General features: G+C 40.5%; 1 long non-coding RNA gene across 1 annotated transcript in view; it reads left to right on the top strand.

Annotated features, from left to right (window-relative positions):
* Positions 1–19,925, top strand: part of LOC134475163 (uncharacterized) — a 35,060-nt gene extending 15,135 nt beyond the window's left edge. The window contains exon 3 of the long non-coding RNA XR_010046159.1: positions 19,034–19,925. This is a non-coding gene — a long non-coding RNA (uncharacterized LOC134475163). The remainder of the gene's footprint in view (positions 1–19,033) is intronic.
* The last annotated feature ends 2,521 nt before the right edge of the window (positions 19,926–22,446 follow it).

Genomic DNA, 22,446 nt, shown 5'->3' on the forward strand with positions numbered 1-22,446 from the left:
GATGACTTGGTGGAGACATATCATAAAACCTGCATATCTGTGTGTGTGTCCTACAGAAAATAATTCATATGTAGGTCATTGATTGGAGTGGAAATAATTGTCTTGAGGAAAGTTGTGTCATGTAAGAGGATTTGGCATTGGTGAACCAAAAAAAAATACAGTGGAATATAACAGCTTTTGCATTCATGAATTGTCTTAAACAGGTTTGATACTTTTTCTTTTTCCTCTCATCATAAAACAATACCAGATTTCAGTGCTGAGTCTTAAAACAGATACATTTTATGTTTCATGTTGAAGTCTTTTCCTAGAAAACAAGATGCCAAAAAGGTGTACCAAAAAGACTCTAAGAAATGAGAAACACAGCATGGTCTTCAGGGCTGCTGGAGGAGAGAGATCCTTGGCAGAGCTCATCACTCTTCTAGCCAGCTGGCCAACCTCATGCAGGCAGGAGTTGAGTGGAAAATGGAGGAAACCTGAACAGGATCTTGGGAGAGGTTCAAGACCCACTCCAAGCAACAGACGATGGTAACTGCAGAGAACTATCCCACAGAAAGTGTCTAGGTGGCCTCAATGTGGCCTATCTTGCCACTTGAGGCATCTCTTGATTCTCAGTTCAATCATGCCTGTGCCACATCACAGCCCTGCATGAGTATTCAGCTTCAATGGCTCCAACATGTCCCCCCTTCTTGTTTGGTTGATACACAGATGGGTGTCCTGCTGAAGATGTAGAAGTTGTGTTAGAGCTCCGACCACTGCACAGTCCATCCATCCATAATGGTTGTCAGTTACCAGCATAGATAGCAATTGTTAGATGATGTTAGTGATATGAGATTCACCTACAAACAATATTTTAGACAATATTTTAGAATATTTTAGAATTGCACTGTACCTCCCAAGTCCAGACTTTTCTGCAGAAGGTTCAAGATCAAGCTAACATAAGGATTACACTAAGGACAATGGGTTCGTTACTTCCTATCAAGGCCAGCTCTTATAACCATGCATAGCTCCTCATATCTCTTCTATCAGTGTCTGCCACCTGGAAGAGTCATGGCCATTGCTTGACCATGTTGATTTCTGTGAAAACTTAGGAGATTTTTCTGGTGACTCGTGACTCTCCTTAAGCACACCTTGCATCAAAGGTCACTTTCCTTTTTGGTCTCATCATCTTTCTGATCAGAATACTAGGTACTTACTGGTTATCTTCTGATGATGAAAGCAGGATTTCTTTTACATCCTGAGTCTCCTCCAAGCTTGAAGTGCTGTGGACAAAACATTGGCTATCCATTTAGCCCATTTGTGTCTCTCATTTTTGGTCCTAAACCTTAGCTGTTGGACATCCAGAAGAAAAGATTGATCACAATACAATACATTAGAGGCAGTAAGCTTAACATTACTGTTTTATCTAAACATGAAACACCTTAGAACATTAAGTGAAATGTATTTTCTACTATCCATGGATATTTTAACATTTGAATACCTACAGTGTTAACAGTGACATATTTTACATAGCAAATCGAAATCAGAACCGTACATGTTATTGTATTATGACATCCTTGCAATAATCTGAATTTCTCTTTTGACATAAAATATCCATTTTAGTCAAGCACCCTTATCAAATACCCAAGAAGTCTCTTATGTATCATTGACCAATTTATTGACCTTTAGTGGAATGTGAACCTCACAAGTCTTTGGGATTAGGAGAGGTATGAACATGGAAAAAAAGTCTGCTCCCATAAGCAATCCCCATTTTACAATCTTGGAGGCCTATGCCTTCAGAAATATGAATATATCAAATACATCATCAATTTGACAACAATAAACTGTCATGGGCCCATTTCATAATAAAATATATCATTTACTAAAAAGAGTACACCGATGAGTATTTGTTGTTCATCATTGGCATTTGGTGGTGATGGAGCAGTGCTTGCTGCAGCTCTCCACAGAAAAGTGACTATTGCTGCAGTAAACAGGAATATGCATGAATCACAGCAATGGGTCCTTAGATCTTTGAGTATGAGACCCACTAAAGGAAGCACTGCACTTAGTGGACTTACTATGTTTAATCATTTGAATACTTTGAACACTGACTTCAGTAGTGGTTGAAATACTTGCTTACATTTCCACCAACAAAGTTAAATAGTTTCCTGATGTCTCATGAGTGTTCTTTTGATCTTGTGGTGATTTGTCTCTGCAATGAGATGGTGTACTGATTTGCATATCTCTATTGTGCATAAATGTTCAATAGTTCTTCAGCTATTTCTTGACAATTTGTACCTGTTCTGAAAAGTGTGTATTCATTTCAAATTTCTATTGGATTTACATGTTAGCTGTCAAGGAGTAACATGCAATCTTCTCCTATCCTGTAGATTGTCTCTTCGTCTTTTTTTCTTTGACTTTTTGTTTGTTTGTTTGTTTTTTGGCTTCTTCATTTGTGCACGAGTTTTAAATTATTATAGAATCATTTATCATGCTTTATTGCCCTATCTTATTTCCTATAAAAAGCACCAGCAATAGCATTGTAAAAAAGTTTTGATAATGCCTCCACTTTCAGAACCTAGAATGCCTGGCTCATTCACGTTTCACTATGTTTTACTCAAATACGGGCATATTTAAGACTGCTGCACAAATTACCCTGAAATGCACATTTCCTGGTCCAAAAAAAATGAAATCATAATTTTCATGATTCAGCTATCCTATTTACATTTATATTCTTGACCTAAACTTACCTGTTTCCTTAAACTTCAAATGCAGGTATAAAAACACCTACCACACATTCTGCTAAATCACCTAGCAAAATTGCTTCACAAAGTCAGCTTCAAAGCTGTGATTGTTCCATCTCATCCTCTGCTGATGCTGTGATTAAAAGAATCACACTTAGCCTAAGGCTTTATACATAAGTCCTTACCAGAGCAATTATTTAAATAAAAGACCTAAGAGATCGCTTGCTGTGGCCCACTTGCTTGGACAGTTCATATAGCTCACCTCTTCATCAGTGATTCAGTCTTGCTCTACTGCTCTCCTTCTGAATCAAGAATAAACAGGGAAAGGAACCCCTCCCTGCAAGAGTGGATCCCAAATGATGGACTGTAGTGCAGACTTCTGGAGCTGAATGTCTTCTACAGTGCGGATATCCACCGAGGAGTGCTTGTACCAAAGAGATTTACCTCAGGCTTTTTATTTCTAATTTCATTTGATTTCAAGGATAAAAATAAACTAAAACTAAATTTCAAAACATGTTAATCAGGGGACAGCAATGGTAAATACTTTGTACACTGTAATCCCCAGATCATTCAGCCAGAGCACAAGACATTTGTATTCAATTCTCCAAACAATACTGTAATGGGCAGCTGAGTTAGTCAAATAATGTTGGCAGTGAGACAGGGCTAGGTTCTCCAAGGATCCCATGCAGAAGCCCAGATACCTTGAACTATAGGGAAGGCAGACACTTCCTGCTAAGTGTCAGACTTCAGGACAAAGGATTAAGCAAATGTATTCACATTGTAAGGATTGATATTTGAAATGGTTCTCTAGCACTCTGAGGAAGTCAGCAGTTACCATTCAACTAAAGCCTGATATTCCAAATAATTCCTATCATCCTGGTGAAGTCGAGTCACCTTCTGAAACCCTTAATTGAAGAGTCACTACTGCATAAAAATGCCTACTTTCTGTGTGACAGGCTTCCCCATTTGATCCCAATTTAAACACTTTTACCTGAACTATTAATTTTATTGGCTCCCATATTTCTGTCCCATCTTATGTTTATCAGCCTTGTGAGCTCCCAGTATTCCCACCTTAAATCCATTCCACAAAATGATTTTACTCTATAGAAGTCCCTAGAAAAGTCAGTCTTTGGCAACCCACTCAGGACCCCTTCTCTCTCTCAGACAGCTTTCTTTCTCCCAATAAATATATTCTACTCTTAAATTCTGTTGTTCCTAAAATTTATGCTTTAATTTTGAGAGCACAAACTCACACCAGACATAGTAGATCAGGAGTTTCTTTCCCCTGTAGCAACACCATTATAAATTTTTCTCTTTAGTGAACTCAGATAAATGAGTAGTAGTTTTTGTTCTATAATGTTGATCTCACCTCTTCAGGGTACTCTCATTGAAGGCCTTTATGCCTGCATTTAAGTGCTGCTTCTGTTTTCTGAAAGTGAACTGATCTGTAATTTTGGTTATGGTATCTACAATTTATTAAGGATATGACTCAAAATATTTCTTGTGAATGGTTACCACCAGCATTGGAGGAAGACAGATAACAAAACTTTATTTTCATTTTGTCATTGAAACTGAGGGATGTACTTGAAAGAGTTTTGCACTAGAATAACAGGTATGTGTAATACTGAATATTGACAGAGTTGGTGTTATTCATCTCAAGTAAGAAATCAGAAGCCAAATTTAACTTCATGCTTACCCTAAGAACTACTCAATTTTCAGTGAAGATCTTCTGACTTGTAAATCCTATTGGCACCTTGTATCATGCCAATCACTTGCACAATCTTTCCATTCTCCTCTGATCAACACCACACAGAAAATCCTTCATGCCTAATTATGGATATTCCTGCAGCACAACTTCTATTTAGGGATTCTATTTTACTCCACTTAGTAAAGTCCATTGCAGAGAATTTCTATAGATAAACAATGTATATTATCAGCCAAGCTGTTAAATCAGCTGTTAATTCAGAGATGACACGCCTATTCCTTTCCATTCAGAAGGATATCATGTGTATAGATCCATGCAAGTGCATAAATTTTGGCATTTTTCAATGAGGGTTTCAGAGGCAGGTGATTCTGGAATTTGTCCTTAGCAAGCTCACTTTACACTGCCCTTGATAACACTTTCATATCTGCTTCATTTTTCTCAGAATTCAAAAATCCATCTCACAAACAGTCTGTGAGCAGAGGTGTCACATAAATAATTATGTTCAAAATTATTTTGCATTGTTCTCTGTGATGCACAGGAGTTCAGCAAGTGTTTGAGAAGCCTTCCTCCATTGAGGCACATCACTACACATCTTCAAATACTCAGTACCTTTGCCAACACCTGTCATGAAGATGGAAATAAAAGAACATACTATAAATTTAGGAGATCACTCTAAATACAAAAAAAAAAAAAAACAAGTTTAAGGAGAGCAGTTGCGGCTATGAGACCCTGTATCGCAGACATTTGTAAATATCAGACCCTCCAGGTCTGCTTCTCACAGCAATGAGATCAGAGACCTTCCTCAGTACTTTTGCAGCAGCTACAAAATGCATCAGAGTCAGGGTGTCCCCAAGCTCCTTCCCTCACTGAGCTTGTGTAGGTGCCAAGGCAGCAGAGAATTTCAAAGATGATACTGGAATCTGCTGCTGTCAAACTGAAGATAGAGTCACTCTTGCAACCAGAAAGAGGCAACGTGCACAATTGATGACCCACAGCCAATGCTGGAGGACCTCAGGATCTGAAGCTAACTAAATACCTGAGGATCGAGAAACAAGTGCTTCTAACCACTTGTAACAGGTTTAGGCCATTTGCACACTATTTCTGGGCTCCCATCCACAACATCAGCATTATATGGCTCAAAGATCTCCTAACCAGGCCACATGACATTGAAACCACTAAATGAGATCCAGCAAACATTCTGCTCCAGTACTGTGCTCACAACAGGTCAATAATGCCCAGATAGGAAGACCTAAGAGACCGCCTGCTGTGGCCCACCTGCTTGGACAGTTCATATAGTCCACCTCTTCATCAGTGATTCAGTCTTATTTAAATTGCTGTGGTCCACTATCATTTGTTAAGTCCTCTTTTATTTTAGTCTCTTTGAAATCAAAATGAAATTTTTAAAAAGTTCCCAGGTGGCCACTTTCTTATTTATCAATTGGAAAACGGTCTAATGTTGCCTCACCCCAAGGGATTTTGTTTAACCAATTTTAGCATCATTTTGACCAGCTGGCAACTTAGGTGGAAGCATGTCTTTTAAATCTGTTACCCAAATAAACCTTTATTACATGATCTGAAAATATAAATGTTGAGGAAAACATTGTTGAGCTCAATTAAAAAGAAAAAGCTGCTAACAGAGCAGACAATTGGACAAATGGACAACAGATATATAAACTGACAATCATCTTATAAAATTAGAATGCACTCAAATATATTTGGCCAACTTCAACTATGGTAAATAGAGTAGAGTGAACCTTCTTATAGATCAATTAATAGAGATCTCTTGAAATAAGAATACCAGAAAAGGAACCAAATTGATGGTTAACCTGAGGTAGCTCAGAAAATTAAAAAGAAGGAACACAAATAATAGTTAATCTTTTAGGTCCAGCCTGTTCCCAAAGCAGCAGTAGAGATGAGCCCAGCAGGTGCATGTTGGTAATCAACATGGCTGCTGGCATCCATGTGGCCTGCCAAAAGGCTGCAATGCCTGAGACTGAGTATGGTGGGCAGGCAGAGAAAATGATGATGCAGGGGAAGGAGGAAAAGAACTGTCAGATGGGACAGAGGGCTAGAGCAGGGGGATTGAGAAGTCAGAGCCTTGTGAGAGATGCTAGGGGAAGGATTAGAGACCCTAGGGGAAAGATTGTAGAACCTAGAGGGGGGATTGGAGACCCTGGGGAGTGAAGCAGGAGGAGGGGGTGATGCAGGGGGTATAGAAACCTTTGGCTGAGAAAGCAGTGGGATTTGGTATGAGAGATATGGGGAGAAGCTGTAAAGACAGGAGCCGCATCATAAGTGAGGGGAAGGGAGAAATCCTGGGGGAGCAGAGTGAGCCAGGAGTACTTGGGCCATCACAGAAGACAGAGTCAGAGAAAACCACGTCCTTAAAGTGAAGAAGGCCTAAAGATGAAGGGTTTTGGCCAACTTACCACCACTGTGACAAAAGCATAAAAAAAGATCAGCTTTTTGGTTGTTGTAGCCTTTTAGAGGCCAAAAGCACCAAGGTTATGAACAGGCCCCAAGAGGTGTGTTTTCTTAAGGGCAGGAAGTGGTCCCCATGACTGAATTATAAGGGAGCTGAGAGAACAATTTCACCTCAGGAACTAAGAGCTGTAGCTCCCCCAAGGAATGTGGAAGCTGTGCTTGGTCACACACAACATAAGAGATCATAATGTATTTTGAAAGGGTGTTAGGCAGAGTCCCAACACCCATTCTTCTTGACAGGTAACCAAAGAGAGCACAGGGCGGGGTCCCAGCACATAAAAATCTCCATGTTACCTCCAGCTGTGTGGCCTAAGGAATGTGGAAACTAGTAAACGTGTTTGGGGACTGCAAGATGTGCTTTCTGTCACAAGCTTGCTAAGGAACAGAAACAAACAAAAAACAAAAAACAAAAAAAACCCCCAAAAAACAGAAGGTATCTCACCCATGTTCAGTGAGTAAGGCTGCTGTTGCATGCATATTAGCAGTGGCAAGTAAACCATCCAGGAGGAAGAAACTGGTGGTTTTAAAGCAAAGGGACCCAAAACGGGAGGGATTCCCAGGAGACACTCAATCTTCCTTAGGGAACCAAATGATAGGATTTTTGGCATGGTAAAAGAGAAAATACACAATAAAAATGTCATGTATGGGCATACATATAGTTTTCCATTTGGGGTGGTGCTTAAAGGTGGCATTACTGATGTGCAAGTAGCTGATTGGGAGTCTTTTCATGCCACAGGTAAGTTGCAAAGGAGAGGGGAAAGTGACCTCAAGGTAAATGTCCACTGGTCCCACCTCCCAGTGCTGAAATGTCCCATCTAGATCAAAATCCTGTCAGTTTATTTCTCTCAAAAAATATATTCTGCTCTTACCTCCATTGTTCCTAATTATTCATTCTTCAGTTTTAGAGAACCTAAATTCTTACCCAACATAGTAGGTCAGGAGTTGCATTCCCCTATGTCACTGTCTGACTGCTTATATTTCTAACTAACTCAGCTGCCCATGACATTACGAATCAGTTATCAACTTCTCTTATCATAATTGTAGCAAATAAAATGTACTTAATGGATATAGTGAAATATATGAGTAAAATGAAAAAATAATTATCACAGTTTATCTAGCATCACCAAATATTTTCATGTTTCAAGTATGTGAAAAAATAAAAACTAAAAACAACTCTCAGCAAATACCCATAGTATAGGGGACAGTATAACATTCACTGTATTAACCATGTTATCTGTAGATATTTTGTAGTACACAGAAGAAAAAATTGAGCCACTGAATGAACAACTGTCAATTTCAATAATTGTGCTCATAGCACTACATGGCTGCCAACTGTAGAAGTTTTATTTTTTGTACCAGGGATTGAACTCATGACCTTGTGCTTGCCTGGCTGGTCCTTGTACAACTGAGCTCAATCCCCAGCCTGAACAACCTTAGATTCTAAATACGACTATTACAACTCTTTAATTTGCCATTGACAGATTTAATTGAAAATTTTGTTCATCTACATCTTCACAAATGAAATTATTTCCTTTCCTTGCATTTTAAATCATTTTTTTTAGGTACTGGGGATCAAACACACAACCCAGCTCTTGCCAGGCAGGTACTTTTGCCTGCTGAACTAAAACCCAGGTCCCTATTAAACAATATTTTCTTAAATGTATAAATATTACTTTATCCATTCAAATAGTATTGTGATTTTACTTCAGGAGGCCAAGGTAGACAGAAACTGATATACAGTAAGCGAGGAAATGGAACCTCAGAGGAATCAATGTAAAAAACGAAATACAACAATCCCTGCTAGAGGCACAGATGAAGAAAGCCAGACCTGAAGGTGAAGATGCAGTGACCATTTCTACATGCCTCTTAAAGAGAAAAACAATAGCTTGAAATGTACTACAGTTACCACCACCTTCCCCAGGAAGTCCAGGTAGGCATCTATTACCATCATAATCAATAGAACACCTGGGCTATGGTTCCCACAAAATTCCTTGGCTCTTTCTACATACCTTTTCTGGGTGACTTGCTGCCCTTCTGAATAATATTAGTTAAGCACCTATACACTTACAGGTAGTTTGTAGTTTGAGACCCACACTGTACTCACATTCTGACTTTGCAGTATAAATGACCCCTGACAATATATCTGTGAGCTAAACACTGAAGACCCCTCCTGCAAAGGCAGGGCTATTCTGTCTTTTTTTCCAAGAAAACTTTTTGAACTTCTTTTGATTTGTGACTTCATCCTTCAATGCTGTGAGCCAACCAACTTCCTGAATTTGCCATCAAACCAGGTAGGATTATATTTCTCCTATTTCAACTTGAATATCAAACATCTGCTAAAGCCCATGATTCAAAGCCTTGATTTCAAGCTGCTTATTTGCTCTGAGTTTGACATTTCCGTGAACTTTTGGACCTCCTGTCTAGTAGACTGCAGATTTATTGAAGGAAGGAGGTCACTATTGTGATGTAGCACAATAGGTCCCATTCATAACTGTATTTTTCACTGCCTCCTGGGTGCCACTTCAGGACCAGCTTTCCTCTGCAACATCATTCCATAATTCCCATTTTAGTTAAGTCAACTTTCATTCAGCTCTAATATTTTTGTTTACTTTTAATAGTCTTTCTCTGTTCCTCGGTTTTTATAGTTTTTCTTTCTTTTTTTTTTTTTTGGTTTTTGTTTTTTTGTTTTTAAAGACATAGCCCCACTTTGTAGTTCTGGCTGACCTTGCACTCACTATGTAGTCTGTCCCTGAATACATGGCCTTTCTCCTGTTTCAGCCTCTTTAATGCTGGGTAAAGAGGTGGGTATCATAACACATGTTGTTTGTCTTTTTTCTTCCCTCCTTTTCACTATTATTCTTTCATTAAAGTGACACTGTATTTAATCTAGGTTCTTGCTTGTGTCAGTAAACCTTTCTGGAGCTTGAAGCCAGTTTGTGAACAACAATATAGGAATCCACACAGACAAAGGATAAAATTGGAATTTAAATAGCTGTGCTCAGAACCACTTCTCCCATTTCAAAACCTCCCTCATTTCAAAATCTAAAGAAGTTATCCTGGACTGGAATGTTAAGAGTTTTTAAAAGAGAGAATCACAAAGAACATCCTATTGGAAACAATGTAGTTAGAATCTAATGTTAATTTTTTGACACCTGTATCCTGTTTTTTTTTGTTGTTGTTGTTGTTGTTGTTTTTTGTTGTTGTTGTTGTTGTTGAGCAGGTTAAAGTTTTTTTCTTTGGGTACAGCTCATTTTGCTTTTCTCATTGTACTTATATGCTTAGTCATTTTCCATCTTCCTGGCCCAAATACAAGGCACTAGTTAAATGTAGGGCTCAAACTTGTATGATTTATGCCAAGCTAGTACACAGCTAGAATACAGTGCCAAGCCTTAATATTTTCTACGTAAAAACACACATAATATTTGACTATTTCAATATTTGTGATGTTCAGCATTATAATAAAGCCTGATCTAGAGTCATGAAATGCTAAAGTCACCAGGTCTCCCATTATTTTGCACTGGTCTTTTTGCTCATCTTCCATAAATACTCTCTTAATTCATAATACTGGTGTTCAAGTTTGACACATATTCCTAGCTGTGATGTCTCCCGTTTTTGCAGTAGTATAGTCTGTTATCCTCAGACCATAAGAGATAGAAACACGTCTTATGATTCCCTACACTCCAGTGGTATTATGTGTTAATTTGAACAATTTTCCTTTAAGGAAATGACAGTTAATGAATACATGTGTATCTCATGACTGTTTTCTCATCTTTCGATAACACCAGGAATTCTTTCATGTGTCAGGTGCACACTTGTAATCCCAGGATTTGGAATGCTGAGGTAGGATTACCAGGGTGAATTTACTGGACTAAGATGTGAGTCCACAGTCAGCCTAAACTGCATAGGGAAACCCTGTCTCAAACAAATAGGAAAAACAGTATCTATTATTACTGATATCCTTGAGAAGAACTACTCAATAGTTTGAAACTCTTGGGATCATACCTTTTAGGATACATCAGGTGAGTATAAAAACCAGGAAGACTATGTTTAAGGATATGGAAAACTAAAAAATATCATATTGCAAACTCTTATACAGATTTAATGCAATGCCCATCCAAATACAATTAGTATAGCTCCCAAATATAGAGAAAACTTTTCTAAAATTCATTTGGAAACTGAAAATATCTAGAATACCAAATATATTCCTGTGCAACAGAGGCAAGTCAGGAGGCATCACAATTCTTCACTTGCTATAATACTAGGAAGCTACTGTCACAAAATCACCAGAGTCCTTTCAGAAAAACAGACCCAGTAATCTATCAAACAGACTGGAGATGGAGACACAACTACAAACACACTCTGCTACCTTGTCTTTGATGAAGGAGCCAAATATGTTCACTGGAAGAGAAATAGCCTCTTCAACAATGCTGAAGAAAATGACTTTCCCCATACTGAAGACTTAAACTGGGTCTATGCCTGTCACCATGAAATAGACTAAAGACAAACTAGCTTGGAGATCTAAATATTACAACAGAAACACTAATGAGGCTTCATGAACAAAACACAACATTTGAAGAATCAACTTCAAAGAATCAATCACTGGGACTCCATCTTATTAAAAATATTTGTACATCAAAAGAAATCACTAACACAGTGAAAAGACAATGCACAGTTTGGGCAAGGGATATCTTTCCATTTTCTGATAATCTCTTCAGTATCCTTTTACAAAGTACTGTAATTTTCAATGTGTGTAAGTCCTTGACTTTCTTTGTTAGGTTCATTCCAAGTATTTCATTTTCTTGGAGGGTATTTTTAAGGGTGTGATTTCTGTAACTTTTCTCTTAGTGAGTTTATTGTGTACAAGAATGCTCTTAATTTTTGATTGTCAACTTTGTCTCCAGCTATATTATTGAATTTGGTTAAGTCTAGAATTCTTTTGGTGGAGTAATTGACATCTTCTACATAGAATATCATGTCATCTGTGAATAATGATAGTTTACCTACTTTCTGTTATGTGATTATTCTTATTTGAATCATGTCTTATTGATCTGCCTGTTTCCAGATTGTATTGAATAGGAGTGGTGATAGTAATCATGCTTTTGTTGTTCTTAATTGTAGTGTGAAAGTTTTTAGTTTTTCACCATTTAGTACGATGCTGGGTGTATTTTTGTCCTTGCTTGTTTTATCAGGTTGAGGTAAAGGCTCTCTATTGTTACATACTGCAGAATTTTATTACAAATCAGTTCTTGATTTCATCAAAAGCTTATCATGCATTTATTGAGATGATCACCATCTGACTTTTGTTTTTACCTGTGTTGATATAACATTTAAATTTGTTGATTTGTATGTACTGAAACATCCCTGACTTCTTAGGATGAATTCAAGTTGTTAGGTTTTAAAATCTTGATGATTTGCTACATTCACTTTGCTAGGATCTTATTAAGGATTTTTGCAACTATGTTCATTAGGAAAACTTTCCTGTAATTTTCTTTTTCTGGTTGTGTTTTTCTCTGGTATTAGTATCAGTGTCAGTGTAATGCTGGCCTCCAGGAAAGAGATAGGGAGAACTGCTTCTCTTTCAATTTCATTAAAGAGTAGGGGCCTTCAATTTTCTATACATTTTTATAAAATTGAGCAGTAAATCTCTGAAGACTTAGACTTCTATATGTTGGTCAGTTGCCTTTTTGTTGTCATTGTTTGCTTCATTTTAATGTATTTTGCAGAGGGTCTTATTGGGCACTGGAGTGGCCTTGAGTTCACATTGTAGCCCTGGTTAATTTCAAACTCACAACAATCTTTCTACCTCAGCCTCCCAAGTTCTAGGGTTACAGGCATGTACCACAGGGCCAGTACCCAATAAAATTTAATTAGATCTTCAGTCTCATTGACAGATACTGCATTATCTAGAACTTTTATATCTTCTTGAGTCAGCTTTGGCAATTCATATGAATCTAGGAATTGATTCATTTCTATGTTTTGCAACCTAGGGAAGCATGGGTTTTTGAAGTAGATACTGATGATAATTTTCACACAAACTGTAGTTATCTTACTGTTTTCATTCCTCACTGAATGGTTTTGAATGGTTCTTTCCTTCTTCTGTTATGGTTGGCTAAATGTTTATCAATTTTATTTTTTCTTTCAATGAACCAAGTCTTTGATTCATTAAATCTTTTTGTCGTTTTTATGTTCTGCACTGCATTACTTTCTTCTCTGATCACTATAGTTTCCGCCTTTTATTGGCTTTGGGGTTTTCATGCATTTTTTTTTCTGGAAGTGTGAGGCACAACAGTATATCTTTATTTATGCTCTTTCTATTCCCTGAAGTGAAATTTGAGTACTATTAATGTCCCACTTTGAACTGCTTTCATTGAATCCCATGAGAACCAAGGTTTGCATCTATATTTTTTGTTGTGTTGTAGATACTTTCAGGTTTCTTCCTTTATTTCATCTGTGACCTATTGATTGTTTGACTCAGTGTTACTTAATTTCCATATAGTTATGAAGTTTTTGTACCTTCTTTTACAATTATTTCCCAATTGTATTGCACTATGCTCAGGTAAAATGCATGGGGTAACTTCAGTTTCTTTGCATTCACTTCAGCATGTTCTGTGGACTAGTTTATATGGCATGTTTTAGAGAACCTCCCCTGCACAGCTGAGAAGAATGTTTATTCTGAATATGTTGAGTCACATACTTGGTAAACATCTATTCAGTTCATTTGTTCACAGATTCAGTTCTAATTTCTTATTTGTTTGCTAATTATTAGTCTAGTTCATCTATTTGTGATAGAGGGATATTGAAGTCTCTTGGGTCCATTATGTTATTTTTTGTTTGCATTATTTTCATGTCTTTTAACAATTGCCTTATATTGTTGGGTGCTCTTGTATTAGATGCACACATATTTATGATTGTTATCTTACCTTTTTCAAACTTTCCATTAAGATGTATACAGTGAGGCTCTTTGTCTTTTTGGTCATTCTTGGTTTGAAGTTCATATTGTCTGCAAAGAGAATAGCTACTCATGCTTTTTGCTGGGCCTCTGTTGCATGGAAGATTGTTTTCTGTCTTTTGACTTTCAGTCTCTGAATTTCTTTTTGAATTAAACATTTTTTTCTGTATACAGAATATTTTTGTATCTTGTTTCTTGATACATTTCCCCCATCTATTTCTTTTGGTTGATGAGGTGTGACCATTAACAATGATGTGTATTGGTTTGTCTTTGTGGTAATATTGTTCTGCTGTTGATTCTCTGCTTTTCTCCTCTGTTTAATTACTTGTCCTGCCTGGGTGTTTCTGTGTTTTTCTTGGAATTTGGGCCATTTTTACCTCTCTCTAGTATAACGTTCATTACTTTTTCTATGGTCAGTTTTGCTGTCATCTATTTCTTCAGTTTTTCTTTGTCATGGAAGTATCTTATGTTTCCATTAATCTTGAAAGTTTTGCAGGATACATCAATCTGGATTGAATGTTCTTTCCTTTCAGGCCTTGTACTTCTGTCCAACTTCAGGACTTGTTCTTCTGTTTCAACTACAGCTTTCTTCTTTACTTGGATATTTGTGTTGAGAAGACTGAGGTAGGTTCAGGAACAAAAATAAAGGAATCAAAGCATACAAATTGATAAATTTGGAATTTGATTAATAGAGTTCAGGACTGCTCATATAGATTACCTGCCAATTTCAGTTTCCAAACAAGTGGCTGAACTGGAGACTTACAAAGCTTTTAAACAGAGAATCACAAAGTGACATCCTATTGGAAACAATTGAGCTAGAATCTTACATTAATTTTTAGTTGACACCTGTATCATGTTTCTTTTGTTGAGCAGGGTAATTTTTCTCCAGGAGATGCTGCTCATTCTGCTTTTCTCAAAGGACTTGTACTCTAAGTCACTTTCCATTCTCTTGCATTAAATATAGGCCACCAGTTAAAAGCAGGGCTCAAGATGATGTCAGTTATGCCAATCTACAACAAAGACTGCTAAGAATTTTATGTGCTTTCAATTATAAGTGATCTTTGACTTTTCCTTAACAGCATTTTATACTGTGTTCTTTGCTGTATTTCTGGAATCTTGAGTATTATATATCTTGGTGTAGTTTTATTTTGGTTATGTCTGTTTGCAGTTCTATATGCTTCACTTATTTGTATGGCAAGTTCTTTAATCATGCTTATTAAGTTGTATTCCATTATTTTGGTGAAGTTTTTTTATGGTATTTGTGTTGTCTCTGGCTTTCTAATTGACCCCAATTAGTATCATGCAATTCTTCTTTGATGCATTTTGTACCTGTTGGATTGATCTCTCATAGTCCCTTGCTACATTTAAGACAGCATTGCTTTCATGACAACTAGCTACAATTTTATCTTCAAGATCTGAAATTCTAAAGCTAACTTTTGCTCAGTCTGTGCATATAATTTTAATCTCTTATAGGTTTTATATATCTTTCATATAGCATTGAACTTGTTGAACTCTTGTTTGGATCTCTTTCATGTATTCCATTTCTTCACTATGTTGGGCAACCTTTGTTTTTCATTGTTTTCCTATGTTCATCTATTCTTTTATTTGTGTGTTCTCTAATATATTTCACTTAAAGTATGTTTTTGTATCTGAAAGTTTTTCTCTGTAAACTTTTCCACATTTTTTCAATTCTGGGTGATCCATGCAAACAATTTTGAGAACAGTCTCTAGTTGATGGGTTGCACTGTCATTCATCACATAGGATCTAATATGAATTCTGCATAATAAAAAACCACATGCCTATCATCAGTGTAATTAATATACACAGCAAAGAAGTGTATATTGCATCAGGCAAGGGTCCTTCAGGCAAATGCAGGCTCAAGAACAAAGTATCAACTGTCCTTAAGTTAAGACCTCGCTAATGTAGTTTCTGGGACCAATCTTTCCATCATAGGAATATGCACATTTATTCTTTGCTGTATACACAACCTAACAAAGACACATGGAGATCTCACTGTGTGCTGACTGCCACAGATCCTCAGAAGCAGCCCACTCTTTTGGAGACAAGTGAATCCACACCACCAATATCTGGTGATGACTGAGTCATGGAACAGAAAGCGAAAATGAAAAGCAGGCAAATCTTCTGGAGGAGCCCTCAGTCTGGCTCCAATGTCTTGCCTTTGTAGCTCTGTTCAGATCACTGATTCTAGCAAAGTGTTCAAAACTGATGTCTCCTCTCTGACCACAGGCTATGGGCTCAGATGTGGATATAACAGTGACCGCTGAAGGTGCCCCCTATCCTTCTGTAGCTGCTGTCTTGGAGGACACAGCCACTTGTCCTCCTTCACCTCCCTCCCCACCTCTCCCACCCAGCTTTGAAGGCTGAGCTGCTACCAGACACTCTGGGTGGAGACGCTTAGCAGGGCCTTGAACATATATTTATCTGGCACACAGCTTCTGAGTAACTTATCATGGGAAGGAAAGTTATAGTAAAAAGTGACATCTGAGTGGCAGGAATCTTGCTCTGTACATCATGACTCCAGCAACGATGTGGTGGGGATCAAAACACATAGGGTTCTTGCCACAATCCACAGCTTTTCACAACAGAGAATCCCTATTGCTGGTGGCACAGGTGCTTGCCTCACACCAGCACACTGGCCTACAACCTCACAATGCAGCTGGACTTGGGAAATCAATTCTGCTGTAATTCAGGTGAGAACACAATGGAAGCCTGGCAACTAGGTAACCAAAACAAAATAAGAATTGATGGTAGCCATACCCTGAGGCTGGTCACTGAGACAAAGTCACATTGTACACAAGTGAGCCTTCCACCTGTCTCCTGTCCAGGTGCTGTTCAGCTCCTGAGGGGCCCAGAGCCATGCCATTAGAAGGCTGACCACACTGCCACACCTTATAATACCTTCCATTGCTCTTAGGACAGGACCAAAATGCATGAGCCCAGGTGCAGGAATTTGCACGCAGACACATTTGGGCTGGGGCACACTTATTTGCCTTTATTCCAAAGTGTATCACATATCTAAGGGTCCTGCTTCACGGTCTGGTGCATCCAGCCTTTATTCCCTGAGCAGATACAATTCTGCCCATATCATATGAGCCACTTCAAAGATACTGTTTCTACCTGGATTCTGCCAGACAGGAGCACCTGTATTTGTCTCCCCACACATCCAGGAACACATGCATCACACAGGGACCCAAACCTTAGGTCAGGTCCTGGGTTGCTCCACTATCAGATTGATCTTGATCCCCCAGTTCTGATCACCTTGTCCTGAGGAGAACTCTAGAGCTTAGAGCCAAGAATAGAATTCCTGGTAGCCTCAGTCCCACGTTGTGAATCAAGGACAACACATTTTGGTTCTAGTTTGTTGTGGGTGACAACAAATCAGCCATACCTGTGGGTACTGGATTCTCTCTTCTGGAGGAGTGCAGAGCAGCTCCCATTCCAGCCAGGGCTAGCACAAGCCCAGATGTGTGCTCTTGAGAGAAGGGTGTATAAGAGGAGGATGGAGGGATGCCTGGGGAAAGAGAGAATGGAAGCTGGAAGAAGAAGGCTAAGAAGTCCATGAGCTGCACAATGGTTGGCACTTCATTTTGTCACCCATCATACCTTTTGGCTGATAGAACCAAACTGCACCAGCTATATTTTGGGCAGCTACACATGCAGTGTCTCCTGTTGTGGCTCCACTGAAAGGTTCAGAGAAGACTGGGGTGGACAAGGAAGGGCCTGGGTAGAAAATGTCAAGCAGTCATAAAATCTGTGTTGTGCAAATTCACTGAAAGACAGAGCCAATGTCCACTGCCACCCTGACCCAGAAATAGCAGGCCAGGAACTCCCTTGTTCAATGCAAGAGGCCCATCCTGATGCCCTAACAGGCACTGGGGTCCACACATCAGAGAAGGGCTGCCCACCTCTGCTGTTTCCAGAGAACCTGCTCCTGCCCTTGTTTTGTGCCCTCCCTCATGGTGCTCAGCTCCCACATGGTGCCACACAGAGGGGCCTGGATTTTTCCATGCTACCTGGCACTGATCCTGTGCTTCAGCTTGCTGTGCACAATACCAGTTCAAGTGACTCCCCTCAGGCTCAGGGAGTAAGGGAGGCCACACTCCCAGTTATATTGCTGCCATGTGTGAAAGTGGGGCCAAGAGATGCTACTGCCCTGGACTTTCAGCCCGGGAATGATGCCCATCAGAAGGTGGTCAGAGCAGCAAGCAGGGGAACGGCACATCTGCTGCTTGGAGAACCATGATCCAGTCCAGGTCAGGACAGCTGAGACGCTCAGTAACCTGTGTGGCACAGGGGCCGGATGGAAGTGAGGCAAATGTCATCACAGGGTTTAGGAAATGATGCCAGGGAAGAAGAATGAAACTTAGTTGTTGGGAGCCACCACATTGCCGAGCCGCCGCATATAGCGATCATGCAGCCTGTGGTAAAAAGTAAAGCCTGAGTTAGATTACCCCTCCCATCGAGCACGTTAGTTTCCTGCTTACCGCGTAAACAACCCGCTCAATAATATGTTAGCCAATCAGCTTGCCTTGCTTACTTTAACATGATTGGACACTGTATCCGTATATATACTGGTGCCACCCCTGGGGGGAAGTAGAAGCCCGGAAGGAGCCGCGGAGAGCGGACCGGTAGAGGCTTCGGAGCAAAGCACGGAAAGAGCCGTGGGGAGCGGACCAGAGGAGGCTTCGGCTGGGAGCGATCCCAGGGCAGGCTATACAGAGAGAAAATTAAAAAAAAGGTTGTCCACTGCCAGACTTTGTCGTGTGTCCTTCCTGCCGGCCGGGAGCGACATCGACATTTAGTCTCCTCTCAAAAGGTGTACTCACCAGGGATTTTGGCTTTAGTTAGTCATCAATGCCATGGATCAGGGCACAGAGTGTTTGGATTTGTTCACTGTGTCTGAGGTATGACAGTCCTTGCAGGCACTTAGTAACAATGACCAAAGAGGATGAAGTTACCTCAATGGACAATTTAGTCAAGAACAACCTCCAGCCCTCCCAGTTTACTGCTGGCCCAGGAGGAGACATTCCCAAAGCAGTTAGCTGCTATGCAGCAGGGGATAGAGTTAAGCATTCATTCTTTGGGAAGGTGAGGGTTAAGGAAAATACTACTAGTAACTGCAAACACCCCTTTAAATTGTTTATTTATTTCAGATGACATCCTCAAGGCAATGAGAACCACAGAAGACATTGCTTTATGCTGAGGACTTCGCTCAGCAGCTTCAGCACCTGCTTAGAAAATGCAACATTGCGAGTTTGATCCATGCTACTGAAAAAACCAAAACAAAATATGAGAAGTTACTCTAAAGCAACGAAAAGAGCACACACACAACACACACACTCTTGTAAGTCATCTAGAGTAAACAGTGTTTGTTACAATCACCCTATGAAACTGGCATAGCTGTGCACAACTGCAATTCCCATACTGTAGGAATCTGAGACAGGAACATCAGAAGTTCAAGCCTAGGCTGAAGAATATGGAAAATCAAAAAAATAAAATGGAGAGAGAGTGAGACAGAGACAGAGACAGAGTTAGAAAGAGCAAGAAAGGAAGCAAGACTCATAAGGCCATGAGTTCAATCCCCAGTGAGTGAGTGAGAGAGAGAGAGAGAGAGAGAGAGAGAAAGAGAGAGAAAGAGAAAGAGAGAGAAGTTAAACAGAAAAAAGCTATGCACACATTATAATATCCATACCTCTGCTCAGAAGTGTTCTAATCCACCATTTGTTTAGTTTAATTTTGTCTTTTTCAAACAAGGTCTCACTTTGCAGTTCAGGCTAGACTTGAGCTCACTGTGTAACCTAGGTTGGTCTCAAACTTTCAAGAATCCTGACTCAGCCTCTTGAGTGCTGGGATTACAGGTCTGCACCACCATGCCCAGCTTCCACTATTTTTTAAAACACAGGCTTCAGAAAGGTTTGCTAGAGGGAGACACAAAATGCACTCAAGCAAGGAATCTGGGTGCTCAAAGAGATGAGTCACCTAATCCACCAGTTTTGATGCACAGTGAACAATGCAGCATGATCTATAATGTGATTCCAGGAGAACAAGAAAGTATTTCCCTCTAGAGGTGAGGACCTGTTCTCCCCAAATGGGTGTGATAGGTCTCTCCAGTACAATCCAGCTGCCCTTGTGTTGGGGAGGCAGTTTTGACAGTTACCCCAGCAGCTCTCTTCAATTGCCAGTAGTCACGAATCTGTCTTCACTCTGCTGTTCTCTGGCAGTGTACGCTTTTGGCATTGAACACTGCAGGGTGCACCCCCAACGCTGGTCCTTTGGTAGTTAGGAAACAGTGTCAGCAAAACAAACGGGCCAGAGATATGGAGTACTGAACATTTATCATGATTGTCAAGACTGTTTTGAGGGATGAACCTTCCATAATCCTGCCTCATGGGCGAGGAACAATGAACCAACCAGGTTGATGGCTGGGTGTAAGGAAGGCAACTGGCAGCCTGAATTTCTGAAGATGCAGGCAGATGCCAACCAATGATGATTCTGCTCTCAGTCAAATACTTACCAGTCATGAGGTCATTTAGCCACTAGTCCATGAAATTAGTGCCCTCTGGAAGAGCATGGGGTGGGATGAAGCTGCCTCCCTTGTCTGTGGCCTGAGGCTCACAGAACAGAAAGGGAGGTTCCCTGGCATCTGCCAGGTCTCTCTGCCTGTCCATGGGAGCCTGGCAGGAAGTGAAAGGGTGCAGAGTAACCTCCCTGGGCACACACTCTACCTCCCTCCCAAACCTTGACCACATACTGGAATCCACAGTATCTTGTGCCTGGGACCCACCACACCCTGCCTGACATGGGGTTCATGCTCCAGGGTACAGTTTATGGTCCCCTAGGGTATGGTTGCCACTGAGCACAGCTTCCATAGATGCCTCTGCCTTTTGGGGCCTAGGTTCACCCCTCCCCTGGTGGAACCTTCATTAAGTGCTGCTCTGTTATTCTGAGACGGTGAGGCAGCTTCAACACAGACAGTCATGGCCTTGGCCATGACCAAGTGCTAGGTCACAGGTTTGAGCAGCCATAGAGAGCATGTGTTGAGAGGATCACACACTGTGTCTGGGTCACTGACCCCAACACTCTATTCTGTGCACCCAGGAGGAGGGCAGCTTCTTTCCTGTGTAGACAGAGCCTTGTGTTGGGGAAGAAGCCACTGCCCAGCTTCTGGCTGTAGACCGCATCATAGTGTTCTCTTTTGCTCTGCATAGCTCTCATGGAGCATGAAGTTCACTCTTGAAATGGACTTTTCCTACTAATAATCAACCCCAAACACATCAGGAGTCTGACTTTGACAGAAGCTTACTCTTTGGAGCTGAGCAGCCTGAGCCTGGATTTTTTGGTGTGGGTTTTTGTCAGTCCAGGTTCACCACGATCTCACAGGTCAAAGGCCTGGTCTCAGATGGCACAAGGCTTGAAAGGTGGCCTGTTAGACACAAGGTCAAGTGCAGGTCTCTAATTACACAGGGCCAGCACTGCCACATTTGGGTATCAGATGCGTGGTCTATATGGGAAATGGGTTACACTCAGTTGAATTCAGCAATGTGAGCAAGAATTCCTGAGGCTGAGAGCATGGGAACACATAGCAGGCTGGGTCTCTTGTGTGCTGTCTTAGTTACTTTTCTCTTGCTGGTGAGGCAAAATAACAGACGCCCAAATTTAAAAAGGGGAGGGTGTTTTAGTTCACAGTTTGGAGAGGTTTCAGTCCATTACCTTCTGGCTTCAAGGTAGGGTGGGACATGGCAGAGGGCAACAGTCCATGGCAGTGGAAAACAGTAAAAACAACAGGTGAGGAGGGCAGAGGAAGTCTCCTTCCATCCCTTACAATGTAAGCAGGTACCAACCCTAAGGCAGGTGTGCCACAAACACCCTTAATCACAGCATTAGACCATGAATCCATCACAAACTTAGTTTCAGCAACTTTTGAAAAAACCATTCTCCTGTGACTACATGAGGCTTTGGGGGTAAAACCAGACACAAAATGTAATGTGTGCAATATGTACTACCAGTGAGAGATGTTTCAGCCTTCTAACCTGGCTCTAATGCAGAAACTTCAATACAGAAGCTAGGGACTCACTGCTTAATTTCTAAAGAACCTTCCTGTGTACATAAGAAGATCTGTTACCCAAGTGCTCAGTCAGGTGGCCATGAGTCCCCAGCAGGAAACAGGAATAGAGGTGGGGTTTTTTCAGGCCTCAGGTGCAAAGCAGAGGCCAGGCAACACAGGTAGAGGGAGATTCACTAGGGCTCTGAGGAAGGCCACCTGGGGGCTGATAAGTGAGCCTGAGCTGGTCCACGGTTTGGGGAAAAAGAGGGTGAGAATAAATTCTAGATGGGGAGAGGAAGGTGGGTGAGATCAGCTTCCAGAAGGACCCAACCTGCCTTCCCCACCAGGCCAGCAAGCCCAAGGTGCTGTCTGAAAGGCTGCCTTGGGGAACTGTACTAAAGACGTGGTTCATCACATGGCTGGTGGCATCTGTGCTGTCACTAGAAAGGTGAATCCTTTCCCACTTAGGCAATCCCAAAACAGACAAAGTGAGACCTCCTGGTTTTCTGTCCTGGCTGGCTG

This window comes from Cavia porcellus, unplaced genomic scaffold, assembly GCF_034190915.1.
Source record: "Cavia porcellus strain 051 isolate PalLab524CR breed Dunkin Hartley unplaced genomic scaffold, mCavPor4.1 scaffold_301, whole genome shotgun sequence".
NCBI lineage: Eukaryota > Metazoa > Chordata > Mammalia > Rodentia > Caviidae > Cavia > Cavia porcellus.